General features: G+C 44.0%; 1 protein-coding gene across 3 annotated transcripts in view; it reads left to right on the forward strand.

Moving 5' to 3' along the window:
* FYN (FYN proto-oncogene, Src family tyrosine kinase) overlaps positions 1 to 14805 on the forward strand; it is a 215427-nt gene that overhangs the window by 14132 nt on the left and 186490 nt on the right. For 2 of the 3 annotated variants that reach the window (XM_065911319.1, XM_065911317.1), the window contains exon 2: positions 13836 to 13875. The exons of the other annotated variant lie outside the window; for it this stretch is intronic. The gene's annotated coding sequence lies outside the window, so the exon portion shown is untranslated. The remainder of the gene's footprint in view (positions 1 to 13835; positions 13876 to 14805) is intronic. 3 annotated transcript variants of the gene reach the window in all.

Here is a 14805-nt window from a genome sequence, read left to right on the forward strand (position 1 = left end):
AGTCAGAAAAATATAGTATAATGTGTTAATAGATTAAAAAGTATTTCAGAGAAGTAGGGAAACCCCTTTGGAATTTGTGTTTTTAATGGGTCCTTTGAGCCCAGTTTTATGACTTTGCTTGGTAGTATTTGTCACTTGGGAATAGCAAATCTGACCTTGGGGTAACCTAGAGTTGAGAGTTGGTTTGAACAGTAAAATGAGGAGGATGCTCAAAGAGATTAAAGAAAGCATCAGTTGAATTAGCTGCAAGGGCTTCCCAGGTGGTGCTAATGGTAAAGAATCTGCCTGCCAAAGGAGGTGATGCAGAAGATGTGGGTTCGATCTCTGGGTCGGGAAGATCCCCTGCAGTAGGAAATGGCACCCTGCTCTAGTATTCTTGCTTGGAAAATTTCATGGACAAAGGAGCCTGGAGAGCTACGATCCGTGGGGTTGCAAAGAGTTAGACATGACTGAGCACCCAGAGAAGGTAATGGCTGGATAGGGGAGTCAACTGGAACTGGGGTGATGGATAAGAAAAGAAAGGGTCCAGGGTTTTAAGGATGGGTGAACACAGTGGATATGGAGGAGACGCAAGGGCCTTCTCACCCTGGGAAGAAGAAACCTAGGAGGTGGAGAGTTCCGAATGATGCCGAACCAGCTGACTTCCTGCTGAATGGGTCTATTCTACAGTAGAATAGAGAGTAAGGACAATCATTCTTATAGAAAGAATTCAAGAAAATGAAAGTCATAGTCCCCTTTTGGCCCTTGCTTCAAATTATGTATAAATGGTGTTTCTAGAGAAATGGCATGTCAGTCCATTGCACTTTTAACAAATCCTGGATGAGTGTTCTGGGACCCCTGAGACCTTGCATTATGACCAACCGGCTTGGTGGGGATAATGTTTTGAACTGGTATTCAATTTACTTTCCCTTCCTTTTTAATTCTTGTTGCCCTGGGAGTCTCCCCCATTGAGCCGAAGGATTCCATTACTTCAGGGGGAGGACAGAGAATGGCCTAAGACAAAGAAGACATTGTTTGGTTTCTGACTTCCAAAACAGGACCTTGAAGCCTGTTTGAGCGACCAGAGTTAGCCCAGGCCTTCATTTAAGAGAGGCAAGCTTTGTTAGCAGAAAACCATTTGTGGATTCCAAGGAGCCGGGTCTCAGAAGACATGGCGTGTATTGTACAGAGAGGCTACCAGCAGGAGGAAATGCTTTCCTGGGTTGGAGGATGGAGGTGGCAGAGGTTTGGAGGAGGCTTGACGTCCCCCACTCCAGGAGAATCTGCAGGGAGAGAGCACGTGTACCCTGCAACTCTACTTGGAACTCTGGAAGAAAGCCACGATGGACTGACCCTGCCCTGGGGCACATTTAAGGAGAAACGGCCCTGAGCTGATATCCCTTCCCCCTGTTCCCAAAGCTTATACATGGCGTAGGAGAAATCCCACATCGTTGGACCGCTGTGGAGGTGCTGTGAGAGCTGGGCGGGGTGTCCCAGGGTCAGGATGAAGAGGTCACAGAGTAAACTGGGTCAGTCCCACTGCTGAGGACTGGCTGGGATTGGAGCAGCAGATTTCCACCAATCCCGTCAGCAGAACCAGGCCAGCATGCAGAACAAAGGGATGAGACATCCCAGGGAGGCCAGTAAGGGCTTGGAGGGCAGGGCCGAGACCAGGTCCTCACCCCATCATGTGGGGCTCTGTAATCAGCCCCTCGGGGAAGGAGGGGGAGAGAAGGAACACAGCCCTGAGGGACAGTCTGAGATGAGCTCAATTTGACTAATTGCCCTGAAGGAGCGAAATTTTTAAATCTGAAGAGCAAGTTGTCTTGCAGTAGCAAGATGGTTTGTTTGTTGTTGTTTTTTTTCCTATGGTAAGCAGAAATGCAGTGGTCATGATCAAGTTGAAATCAACTATGAAAAATGTGCACAGCTGGGTAGTAATTATAAATTTCAAACCTTGCATATTGCATTTGAGCTGTCTTTTAACAGGATGATGGTGGTGATGATGGTGACAATGGTGATGGTGGCAAATTTGCCTAGTTGTATTCATGTAGTATACTTTTCCCTTTGTGTAAATTGTGGCTTAGTACTTGATTCATTCTGGGCAAGAAGTGGAAAGATCTGTGCTCTCAAGGACAATCAGAGTTGTCCACTGGGTATTCCAAAGTTTAGTGAAGATTTGGACTTTCCATGGTTTAACTAGTGGCACTTCTCAGGGTCCTTGGTTGCCATGGAGTCAGGTCAGTGCAAAGTATCAGAATTTCAGGCCTCTCTCTCATGAACTCGGCTGTGATGCTGGGGGCTAGAAGATCATTTTTACTGGGTGTGATCCTTCATATCTTAAAGGTATCAAGGTGAATACTGGAAATTACACTCTCTGACTGACTATAATGGGAGAAGCTCTTCATTTTTATTCAATCCTCATGTACTAAATAAAGCATGAGTTTATAAAGGGATTCATTTCCAAGTATAATTCATAAGTAGTTATCGGAACACTCAAATGAGATGGGGGGGACCAGTTAGCTCTTTTTAAATACATTTTAATCTCTCTTTGACATTCATAAGAGGATGATGCTGCATTTAAGAAGATGTTTTAAAACCTGCTGTTTCTTGAAATGCCTAGTAATTTTGGAAGGGAAAGCTTTAGTCTTGCTTTAAAAAGCCTATGTTTGGTGGGGCGGAGTGAGGTGGGAAGTTGCCTGTTAAGATGCTGCTTATGTATTTTCCTACTTGAAAATTATGGTGACATATAAATACATCTCACATTTCCCTCCTCTGTCAGGTGTAGCCAAGGGAGCAAGAGATGGGGAACTATAACCACTTTTTGATAGGAGTCACTAAAATAGTTTAAATTATAGAACTTAAAAAAATGTTGATTAACTGAAACCATTTTCACAGTATTTTTGACCTATGAAATAGTTCCCTTCAAAATCTCGAAATAGAATTTTTAAAAATTATAAACATGTCCCAGATGTTAGAGAAAAAAAAAAACTTTTTATACTGTTTATATAAACAACAAAAAGAACATAAGACATTAACTGTTCTTGGTACATGGGGCTTCCCAGGTGGCACAATGATAAAGAATATGCCTGCCAATGCAGGAGACATGGCTTCGATCCCTGGGTCAGAAAGATTTCCTGTAGGAGGGCATGGCAATATCCTTTAAAGTTGTGTTTTATAGTTAATATTTGAAACTGTTGCTATATTCAATTGGCATTTATGTATGCATAATATTTTTAACAGAAAATAGCATTTTCTACAGATGCACGTAAGCTCAGAGCAAATTCTGCTAAACGGAGGCTTTTCTCAGAATAGCATTTTCCCCCCATACTGAAATGTGTACATATTTTAGCCCAAATATTTTCACAAGTCTTTTATCTCCATTCAGGATTCTTTTTTTTTTTTTTTTTTTTTCAATTTCCATTCAGGATTCTTATCATCGATAAATATTTGTTGTAAGGCAAAACTCATGAAAATAAATTCCTCTATGGTACTTTTAAATACCTTATCACATTTAGATGACACAAAATTATAGATCATTTCTAATTTAACTCCGTTGTAGTACAGAATATAAATGTATCTGATTAAAACCAGGAACATCATCAAAATATTGCCACAAGTTTAGATGCTCCAAAACATCCATAACCCTATTTTAGAATTAAAACTTGGACTCTGAATTCTCTAATGTGGTTAGTGCCTTTCTTTGCTCTTGTTGGGATAAATTTTAACATCTTCCTATTTGTAAGCCTTGTTTTCAGTAACTGCACTTGGTTAAACGCTTTTTAAAATCTGAAATGTTTTGGCACTTCATTCCTTACGTTGAACAAAGATTTCCAACTGTTTCAGAACAGAACACACCCCAACTTCACAGCATTCATCCACATACCATCAAACACACTTAGGTTGATTTAGAGAATCATTTCTCAAACATTTCTAAAGCCTAGTTGATGGTGACAGGCAGCAAAATAGAAGATGTGTACTTACAATGCCGCAGTGTTTTTTGTATTCACAAAAACACTTGATCACAAAAATTTCATAGTCCAGTTTTTCTGTTTGCAAGAGAATCTGTAGACGTAGCAATTGCAGTTTGTTAGGATATAGCCACTTGTTGAATGCAGTTATGAATTAGGTGTATGCCATACCCACTTCAAATAACTTTCTGCCCATAGGTTTCTTGATTTAGTAAGGACAATTATTTATAGCATCACAAAATTTGTATTCTGCAAAAACAACATCTTGTGTTAAACTTTTGACCAATTAACAGTTGTAGTCACAGTAGCATGAGATATTCCACCTGTGACAGAATGAACTTTCACAAGCTTTATTTTGATCCCAGGAAATAGATGGGGGGAAAAAATAAAACCATAATTGAAATTAATGGATTTTTTTCTGTTTAAAACACCTGTTAATGCTAACTTACAACTGGAATCATTTGTATGGTTTTTCTTCTGCTAATGAAACCAACAAATTAAAGGTATCACTTCACTTTTCCAATGTGCACAAAAAAAAAAACCAAAAAAAAACTGAACTCAAAAATAAGTAGAATCAACATAGAATAGCAGTCATTTGATCCAAAGGAAAAGTCATGCTTCCTAGAGTGCTATCAGTGAGCCTTCCATAGCTGTCTGTGTTAAATTGTCATCCTTGGGCACAGTCTTATTACAATAACTGTTATGTTGACATTTGAGGTAGTTGCTGATGCTTCCTTAGCATCAGTATATTGTATTAGTATATACAGACTTACAGAGTGAATATTATCAGTGAGGCTCCCATGCTAGATAATACCAGAGAACATTTTGTGCGAGCTCACATTCATCATCAACTTTCTTAAAACAGCAAAAATGTGGTAATTTTTCATTTAATTTGTTTTTTCTTTTTCAGCCCATTGTTGCTGAAGGGGATATTGCAAAGTAAAATAGAATAGCAATCAATAAATGACAAAAACACTGTCATAAGCACATTCACATCATTTTTGTAAAGGTCTGTTTCCTGTAAATATTTCACATACACCTAACCTGTAATTTTCTGTTTCCCATGGACGCTTCTGACCGGAGTTTTGTGCATCTCTGGCCGCAGCATGGGTTAGCACAGCTGGTCAGTTCATCCGGTGTGTGGAGGGGTCTCCCAGGGGAGAATGCAAGGAGTTAGCTGCTCCAGCTGCTTATGTTCAAGTGCTCTTTATTTTATTGGTGAGCATCCTACCTGTTTTCCTTGAAAGAAAGGTATTTGCTGCAGCCAAGACTGAAAAAGGACAGGAAAACCGATGGACTGTCATTGGTTACTGTTCCAACTTAGTCACATGTTAGGATGAAAATTCTCTTCCCCATGCAATTGTCTCATCACTGGTAGGCAAGACCATGGCCGAAGCTGGAAAAGCAAAGTGGAGACTGTGTGCTCAGTCACATCTGATTCTTTGCAACCCCATGGATTGCAGCCTGCCAGGCTCTTCTGTCCATGGGATTTTCCAGGCAAGAATACTGGAGGGAGTTGCCATTTCCTGGTTCAGGGGATCTTCCTGACCCAAGGATCAAATCTGCATCTCTTGGGTCTCCTGCATTGGCAGGTGGATTCTTTACCACTGCGCCACCAAAGTGGAAGGTACCAAACCCAATCTTGGTGCCTTTTAATGCAAATCTTAATAACAGTCTTTGGTTTAAACAAATGAAACATCTGGACAAAGCTTCATCTGATGGGCTGCAGGGGCAGTGGGTATAATCTAGCACTTTCACAGATAAGGCAGGACCTAAGGTCGCCTGCAATGCAGGAGACCACCTACAACGCACGAGACCTGGGTTCGATGCCTGGGTTGGGAAGATCCCCTGGAGAAGGAAATGGCAACCCACTCCAGTATTCTTGCCTGGGAAATCCCACAAACAGAGGAGCCTGGTAGGCTATAGTCCATGGGGTCACAAAGAGTTGAACATGACTGAACGACTAAACCCCCTCAAGTCTCCCTAGTCAGAGATCACATTTGTCTGTCTGTTTCATACTGTCCTCTTTTGGCCAGACTGTTCTGATAAGCCTGCTGCTCTGCCCTCCTGTATTGCTAGCTTCCAGTCCCACTGCTGAGTGAGCTTTTATAAAAGTCCTTGTGAGAACACATTGCTGGGTAACACGCCTCAGTATTGTCCTCTTGAGCTGGAATAGTTGAACTCTTCACCATGGCCCAGGGAGCCTCTTAAGCTTCTACTCACCTAGCTGGCCCTGTAGATTTTAAGCTTCCAGGTGCCACGTACCTTGCCTGTCTATTCTCTGCCAGGGTGGTTCATGAGAGCCACTCAATACACTTTCTCGAAGGAGTGAATATGATTTGAGTCGATGAAAAGAAAACAGAGGAAGTGTCTTGCTAATCCATGGGGATAAGGAATGCAAGCCTAAATCTCTATGACCTAAATATTATTTCTATCTCTGATAACAGAGTTGGACAGCAGAATGTAACAGACTACATCCTTCTCCTTCTCCACCATCAGAGGTGTTATGATGCCTACAAACCATTCTGATTCTCAGTCTCCCATCCGCCCCCACCCCCACCCTTTCTCCCAACCGAGGGCGAAAAGTGTGAATTTTAGTGCGTCTATTGTTTCCTCCAGCATTAGGCCAGAGATTTTGTTTGGCGTATACTTGGTGTATGTGGCAAGGAAAGGTGCTTTTCTGATTGATTTGGGGAAAACGGGGCCACATGACGGTGGTAGTGGAGGAGTACTTTGAAATCACGATTTTGAGATCTGTGTTCTTACACGACTGCTTTCTGTTGGATCTCTTTTTAAAACATGCTGCCGTTCAGTTTCATCATGAATGCCTTTCCAAGGACAGTAAATGGTTTTACACACTATGACATCGTTTCCATGGCAACTAATGTATTTTAGCAAAGAGAGAGATTCTGCTAGAAGTAGGCTAAAAAGGACAAATACAGAAATGGCACAGTGTAAAATGTGGGACAGTGTGTGTTGTAGTAAAGATTTTTTTTTTTCCTGACTTCTTGTTTAGCAAAACCTGTGGAAATAGATCCTGGTTTCTTAACTCTTAGTAGTAAAATGTTTACTGTACCCAACATTATCTAGTATTCTGCTGACACAGTTTCTTTATTTAGTATTTGGACTTCTTTTTTTTTTTTTTTTTTTTTGCTTGCTTGTCTGTTTGCTTTAACATGTTGTTCGTTCCATTAACATACAAACATTTGTCATTTCACCCATTTTTAAATGGTGAAACTTCATCTTCACCTCGAGTTCTCCTGTGGTAACCCCCTCACATCTCGGCTGCCCTTAATGACAGAGCCTCTGTGGAGGACTGTCTCCACATAGCATCTCTTAAAAAAAAGAATCAAAGGCATTCCAAGCAAGATTTTACCCCACCACTTGCTCCAATTACTCACCTCTCATCCTCTAAGGTTATTACAATTTAGCTCTTGGATTTTTCAGAAGCTAACATGTAAATATAAGTATGACTGACAGTCGCTCAGTTATGTCTGACTCTTTGCAACCCCATGAACTGTAGCCCACCAGGCTCCTCTATCCATGGGATTTTCCAGGCAAGAACACTGGAGTGGGTTGCCATTTCCTTCTCCAAGGGATCTTCTCAACCCAGGTATCAAGCCTGGGTCTCCTGCATTGCAGGCAGACTCTTTTATCGTTTGAGCCACAGGGGTTATAAGTATACATTTCAAATAATTCCACAAAACATCAAGCCCCATGTGTGGGCCTTTGTGTAAACCTAGTTTTAAAAAAAATAAGGGATTGGGTTACCCTGCTTTGTATGCCTGAATGTACTTGGATTTTTTGTTATGTGATAACAAAATGCTCTTAAGTAAACCCCAAATGGTGGGCAGATAGCAGTCAGTTTCCTATTGAACAGAAAAAGAAGCCAAGGAAACGCTCTTATGACTTAGAAAGTTAGCAAACCAGTCTCTGGGCTGGATGAGGGATGATACCCTCATTTATTTTTTGTTGGGACCACATGGTGCCTTTAAAAAATTCAAACCAACATTTAAAACGAGCACTTTTGTATAAAAACTGAGATTTCCAGCTTCTCTTGAAAAAATAAAAAAGGAGGTCTGGCCAAGCCTGCCTTCCGTCCTGACAGCAGCCTGCCCAGGCAGCATTGCAGCTGTCCCCTTGGAATGGAGTGGGGTTCTCCGCTCACCCCAGCCCCGCCTCACATACTCCATTCATTCCTTGTACCTGCCTGGATGCTGTGGGTTGTTTAATATGTGAGTGTTGCTATACCCTCTCTGTTTGCCCAATCACAAAGCAAATAAATAGCGGAGCTAGGAGCAGAACTTGGTTTCCAAGCCAACTGCTTCCTCCCTGGCTGTGCCCCAAAATCCTGTGTGCTGGAGCGTAATTCGTAGTTAGTGGTGAGAGAGATCATTAGGAAGCAGAGTCTCTGCGTTGCACCTCACTGCTTGCAATAGAGCCTGGGGTTAATTGTCCTAGGCACATTGTTCATAGTTGGGGGGCCTCCCCCTTCTGTTTCTCTCCGAAGGTCATATGTGTTGTTGGTTGTGATGGGCAAGATGGCAGTGCTCCACGAGTGTTAACAGTGCATAGAAACGTAGGCAAGAGGGGGAAAGCTCCCACATCATAACAGCGGTCCCAGAGTTTCTAGATTTTTCATTGAGGTAAGTGAATATTTTTATAAAAGAAATAAGAAGTGGGTAGTAGCCCCAAGTGTGTCTGACATTGGCCAAGGCCCATGACGTCTTCCCAGTGTGGGAGGCTCAAGGGTGTCCCCAGCCAGTTTTGCGGTCCTCCCTGAGACTCGCCTTTTCCTTTGAATTCCGTCTGGGTCCCCTTGATTTCAGGGAGCTGAAGACGCCCCTGAGGGTGGTGTCCACTTGTCCCCAAGCTCTTCACTGCCCTATGCCCCTCACCACTTTGAACATGCACTCATCACTGTGCCCTTTCTCGGGGTGGGTGAGATGGGAGAAGAGTTGCAGGTGCCGCCACCTCGAACCTTCTTAGAAGGTTCATATGTACAGCAAGACACAGGAGGACAATGAGCTTGTCTGGGACTAGAAGGAATAGCCAGAGAGGGGAAAATTTTTTTTTCCCCTGGGGAAACGGGGTAATGAGGAATACCCCACAACGAAAGGCCTTGTCTGAGCAGGGTCCTGTCCTGGGGCCAGCCCCAGCTGGGGGTGGCACGGCAGAGCGGGGTGCCCTGCGTGGCTGCATGCAGCTGTGGAGGCCCTGGGCGCCCACTGTGAGAGTGGGCCTGTCCCTGGGTTGCAGGCAGGCAGCCAGGGACTGCCCCCTCGCCAGAGAGCATTGAGGCGCTTCTGTGTGCACTCTGTATGTGCCTCAGCTTTCTTTGGAATTGTGGCAGAGTCTGGCCCTGCCTGGTCTTTTTTTGTGCCTTGGATCCTAAGTTAAGAATAACCGAAGGAACACTGCCCCTGTTGACACGCTTGATATGGAAGCTGCTATCAAATGGCCATTTTATCCTTGGTGGCCACTGACATCACACCACGTACAGCTCTGAGTTCTCACTTGAGTTCTGATTGAATAGAGCTGTGATCGTTCGAGCAGAAAGAAGCCATTCAGACGTGAATATGTGGAGACGTGTCTAGTAATGTGCAGATGTTTTCTGGCAGGTCAATAAATATTTTAAGTCTTTTGCAAGTAGTGAAAAGGGTTGAATTGGGAATAGAGGAGATTCTGTGGCAAGAGAAAAGTACACCTCATTTCTCTCTCAATCTTCCATTTCTTAAAATAATCAAACAAAAGCCCAAGCCACAATTTAAATCTTGGCTGCATCGTGGCCCTTCCTTACATCATATCTTATTCAAGACGTGATTATGATTCTAATGTAAAAGGAAACACTGGGTAACATTAAAAGTAACAGCCGAATCTTCAGATTGGATCTTTGTCACTTATGTATAGCTAAAGACATGGGACTAAATTTAAAGAACAGGTCATCTTCTGGGTACGTGAGTGTGTGTGGCATATGGGTGCACCCTGGATTTATAACCCCCTTCCTTTCCCAGCACCCTCCCAGCTCCTACGTGCAGGAGGTGGCGAGTCGGCCTGATTGAGTGCAGTTTCATTTCCTAGGTTTCCGTTGTTCAGTTCTTCATTAGTCACCCTGCTCCTGGCCACCCTTCACACCTCCATCCGCAGAGATGGCATAGGTCTCCTTTGTGTTGCCGGCACGGTACTTACTCACTGCCATTCTGGCCGCAGACAAGCTGGTGTTCCATTGGAGAGGCAGGGACCAGTCCTACCTGAAGGGCTGTAGGCACACAGAGAGGAAATCCAATTCTTCCTAGAAGTGGGGCCAGAGGGAAACAGGAGCAGAAAGGTGGTTCTGTCCTGGGCCCTGAAGGTCCATCAGGAGAGGATGCTGCTTACCCAGCAGAGTGGGTGAGACTGGAATGAGGAACCTTAGTCCAGTGCCAGGAATATGCTGGGGGCTCTGTCTGGTTTTCTGCCCTTTCCTGAGAGAGAGAGGCGGGTTGAAAGTATACCGGGGGCTGCAGATGTGTGCCCCTCACTGCCCGACTTCTAGGCTGGTGTATGCTGTCTCTCACCACCTGGCCTCTGCCTTAGCTTCCCACGTTTCTCCCTCTAGCTTCCCACCATCTGCAGCCACCCCATGCCCTGCCCACTGTCAAGCCTCTTGCCATTCTCCAAACATGTGGCCAGTGTCCCTTTGCCAGGTCAGGGTATTCCTCTGCTGGCACTGTCCTCTCATAGGGTACATGGTAGGTGCCCATGGGAGAGGTCCCCTGGCATCTGAAATAGGGGAGCAGGAGGGGTGAGGTGGGGGTGGCTGTATCAAGAAGGAGCTCGAAGTTGAGGGCTTTTCAGTATTATTTTTGGAGTTTCCTCTAAAAATAAAAATCTTTGTGTATTCTCCCAATGATGGAGGACCTGAGCTGATCTAGAGAGTGGGGAGGATTCATTTTGGGTCCAGGCCTCATCCTTCAGCTTCCCTCCCTGCAGTTGATCACACATTTGCAGCATTTATGGATCTGCCTTTTCCACTGGGGGAATCTGGGTCACTTCAGTCATGTTCTCAAACAAAGTATCAGTGCTACTTCAGCAGGAAGAACAAAAGTATGGACCATGCCCTAGTGTCCAGAAGCCCACGATTGAATACATTTATATGGAAATAGTCAGCTATTTGGGATTCCCTGGGGGCTCAGATGGTAAAGAATCTGCCTGCAATGCGGGAGACCTGGGTTCCGTCCCTGGGTCAGGAAGATCCCCTGGAGAAGGGAATGGCTACCCACTCCAGTATTCTTGCCTGAAGAATTCCGTGGACAGAGGAGCCTGGCAGGCTACAGCCCATGGGGTCACAAAGAGTCAGACATGATTGAGTGAATAAGCCCAAAGGTGAATAATTGGTCAGTTTTTTTAATGTGAAATCAAAGTTAGTCGCTCAGTCCTGTCTAACTCTGAAACTCCCTGGACTATAGCCCGCCAGACTCCTCTGTCCATGTAATTCTCCAGGCAAGAATATTGGGTGGGTTGCCACTTCCTTCTCCAGGGGATCTTCCCACCCAGGGATTGAACCTGAGTCTCTGGCATTGCAGGCAGATTCTTTACCATCTGAGCTACCAGGGAAGCCCTTTTTAAATATAGGAGTCATTGAAATAAAATATTACCTCTATTTCATCTAAGTATTTGACGACCAAAATTTATTTGTTCTCTACTTTTCAGAAATAGCCTTCATTTAAGAACGGTATAACTGGATTTAAAAAAACTAAAGCTACTCTTCATTCAAGATGGGTTGCCATATGAATTTTCCTTTCAGGCAATTCTATTTCATCCACCCATATTCTCTTTGAAACAATGGAGCTGGTGCCTAAAAATATCTCAGGCCGTGTGTGCTTGCTGTGAGTCTTTGAAGTTGACGCTGTGACATCCTTCTGGTTTCTGGCTGTGGGATGGTGCATATATGTATTGTCTTTGTTAATTAACGCCGTCTTTTTAGTAAGCCTGAAGCAGAAATTGGATGATGCTGCATGTGTGTCCGTGCGGATGAGATTCTTTGTGTAGTAGTGAGCCAGCAGCTGCACGTGGGTTTTCAGTTTTCCTTTTACTACTGCTTGTTGAAGAGCTGTGGAGGGAAGGCTCATTCTTTCAGAGCATGTTGCTGAACTTGGTACACTCTGAGGCTGCTATTGTGCAGTGTGCATGGGAGAGGCCAAGTTTCCTCACTGATTTGGACAAGGGTAATGATTCTCCACCTGCTCTTTCTGTGGCAGATGATGGCAACCCTCACCTGGCAAATTAAAACATTCTACTTTATAAATCAGAATGCTGCGGCTGTTACTGTTGAATCGCTTCAGTTGTGTCCAACTCTTTGCAACCCCATGGACTGTAGCCCACCAGGCTCCTCTGTTCATGAGATTCTCCAGGCAAGAATATTGGAGTGGGTTGCCATTCCCTTCTCCAGGGGATCTTCCCAACCCAGGGATCAAACCCTCATCTCTTAGGTCTCCTGCATTGGCAGGCAAATTTTTTACCCCTAGCACCACCTGGGAAGTCCATATATCAGAATGACGGCCTTCCTAAACCTCTTTGTAAGTATTTAAGAATGGAAGTCAGTCTTCTCTGTATAGATAGATGTTCTCTTTGGTGAAAAGTTCTTATTCTACTGACTGACTCTTTGCAGTTTATAGAGAGGCTAGTTGAAATTTCTAGAAAGAGAGAATTCCTTTTTCTTTTTTCTTTAACAGCTCAACACTTTCTAGATCCCCAGTAGGGGAGCCAGAAGAGAAAGCACGTATTGCCTAGTGGCGTTTGGTAGGCTAAGACAGCGTGTCTCAGAAGCCAGGAAGAGATGGGGCTGTGGGTTGCCCAGGCATGGACTGTGGCGAGCTCATTAGCACGTTCTCTCCCTCCAGCCTCTGTGCTGCTTCTCTTGCGTGTCTGCAGTGAGTTCATGATTTGAATGCCCATCTGCAGAAGACAATATATCAGTTTCTAATTCTCTTCCCCATGGTCATTTTTTCTTCCCTTCATTCTGAGTCATCTTTGATTAAACAAAACAAAGATGTGACTGTTAATTATGTAGTCTTCCAAATAGTATAAAAATTCTCTTGTGTGTGTATGAAGGGGGGATGGTTTTGATGGGGTTGATAATTTATGATGGGGGTATTTTAATCCATGGGCCAGAAAGAAAGATGATGAGAATCATACTAAAAGCAAGTTTGAGTCTCTACTAAGGTAGGAAAAATTGTTTCTGCTTTTTTTCCCCCCAGATTTTTCAAACCTTTTACTTTCTACCCTGACATATTGTTGTCAACATAATTCCATTCAACTATTTTTATTGTTCTCTTTAGGTACCTTGTTAAAACAGAAGCTTTGTTCAAGCAGCTAGAATCACAAAGAATAAATGAGGTATTGGAACACAGTATTGGCAGGTTGTAGGCAGAGTACTGGTAAAGAATCCACCTGCAATGCAGGAGATCCCAGTTTGATTCCTGGGTCAGGAAGATCCCCCGGAGAAGGGATAGGCTACCCACTCCAGTATTCTTGGGCTTCCCTGTTGGCTCAGATGGTAGAGAATGAACCTGCAATGCAAGAAACCTCAGTTTGATCCCTGGGTTTGTGCGCGCGCGCATGCGCGCGCATGCGCATACTCAAGATCTCCATCCCTATTTTTCCTGGCTCTGGAAACTAAAGACCTCTTGCTGGCTTCCTTTGGTTGTACAGGCCCAAGTCTTTGCAGTTGTAGGCAGGTGTTGGTGGCAACTGTGACTTCACAACAATTGTGTGAAGAAGAAAAAAAAATTGTGGGCACATTGATTGTCTGCAGCAAATGAAAATTCTATGGTGGTGCTTTGTGGGTGGTTTACAGGCAGAGTGCTCAGTTCCCTTCTAATGTGTTTTTTTTTTCTTCTACAGTTTTTTGAAGAAGCAGGATGCTGATCTAGACGTGGAAAAAGTAAGTGGGCAAGTTTTGCACTAAAAGCATGTGCCTTGTAAATTAGAAAGGGTTGTCCACCAGGATTAGGTCCACTTTGAACTTGGAATTGTGACTTTGATCCGATGGGTTTCTGAGAGTGAGGTTGATTAGAGGTGGAGCTGGTGTATGATGGAGAAAGCCTTAGCTTACTTAGGTGAACCTACCACTTGCCCCTCTCCCCTTATTTGTAACGCTCAATTTTGACAATTATGGGAACATATGTTTTAGCTCTGAGATACATCTCCCCAGCCCAGAAATAGAACAGAACAGCTGTCCTGTGGCTGCTGAGTCTTCAAGGGCTGGTGGGGGATGAGCAGCCCTCCAACTTCTGGTTAAGACTGCTTAAGAGAAGGTTCGTTCATTGTTGGGTTTTCCTCTGCTTTCAGATGGCTGCTCTTTACCGTTGCCCTAGTTGTACCTTCAAATTGCAGTCGCTGTGTGACAGGTCATGCTTTCATTCACTTAACATTTTTTTGGTGCCCACTGGGTGCTGGACACCTTGCTAGACTCTGCCGAGACAAAAATGAATGTGAAAGACAATACACAGTTAATTATTGCACAGTCTGATAGAGCTGGGCATCCAGAGGAGCTGCTGGAGGGAGGGAGTGTGTGAAGGAACCATGTGTTCATTCTTTATGTAGACTGGGTGAGTCTTCTCTGCCTGTGCTTCCCTTGCCTCCCAGGCCCCTTGGGTTCCCAGCAAAGGCTGGACTTAAACAGATCTCACCAGCTAGCTGTAGGATCCTTTAATGCCCCAGACTCCACTGACCAGTCACATGGCCTTGAGTGTAATCTTTTATTGGATCCCTGGTCAGTCAGGGACTACCGCCTCATCATTCTAGAATGACTTGGATGTTATTTCTTATTTTGAATTTATGTGCAAGAGAGGTTCTTCTCCTAAACTAGAGC

The sequence above is a fragment of the Muntiacus reevesi genome, chromosome 19 (assembly GCF_963930625.1).
Source record: "Muntiacus reevesi chromosome 19, mMunRee1.1, whole genome shotgun sequence".
NCBI lineage: Eukaryota > Metazoa > Chordata > Mammalia > Artiodactyla > Cervidae > Muntiacus > Muntiacus reevesi.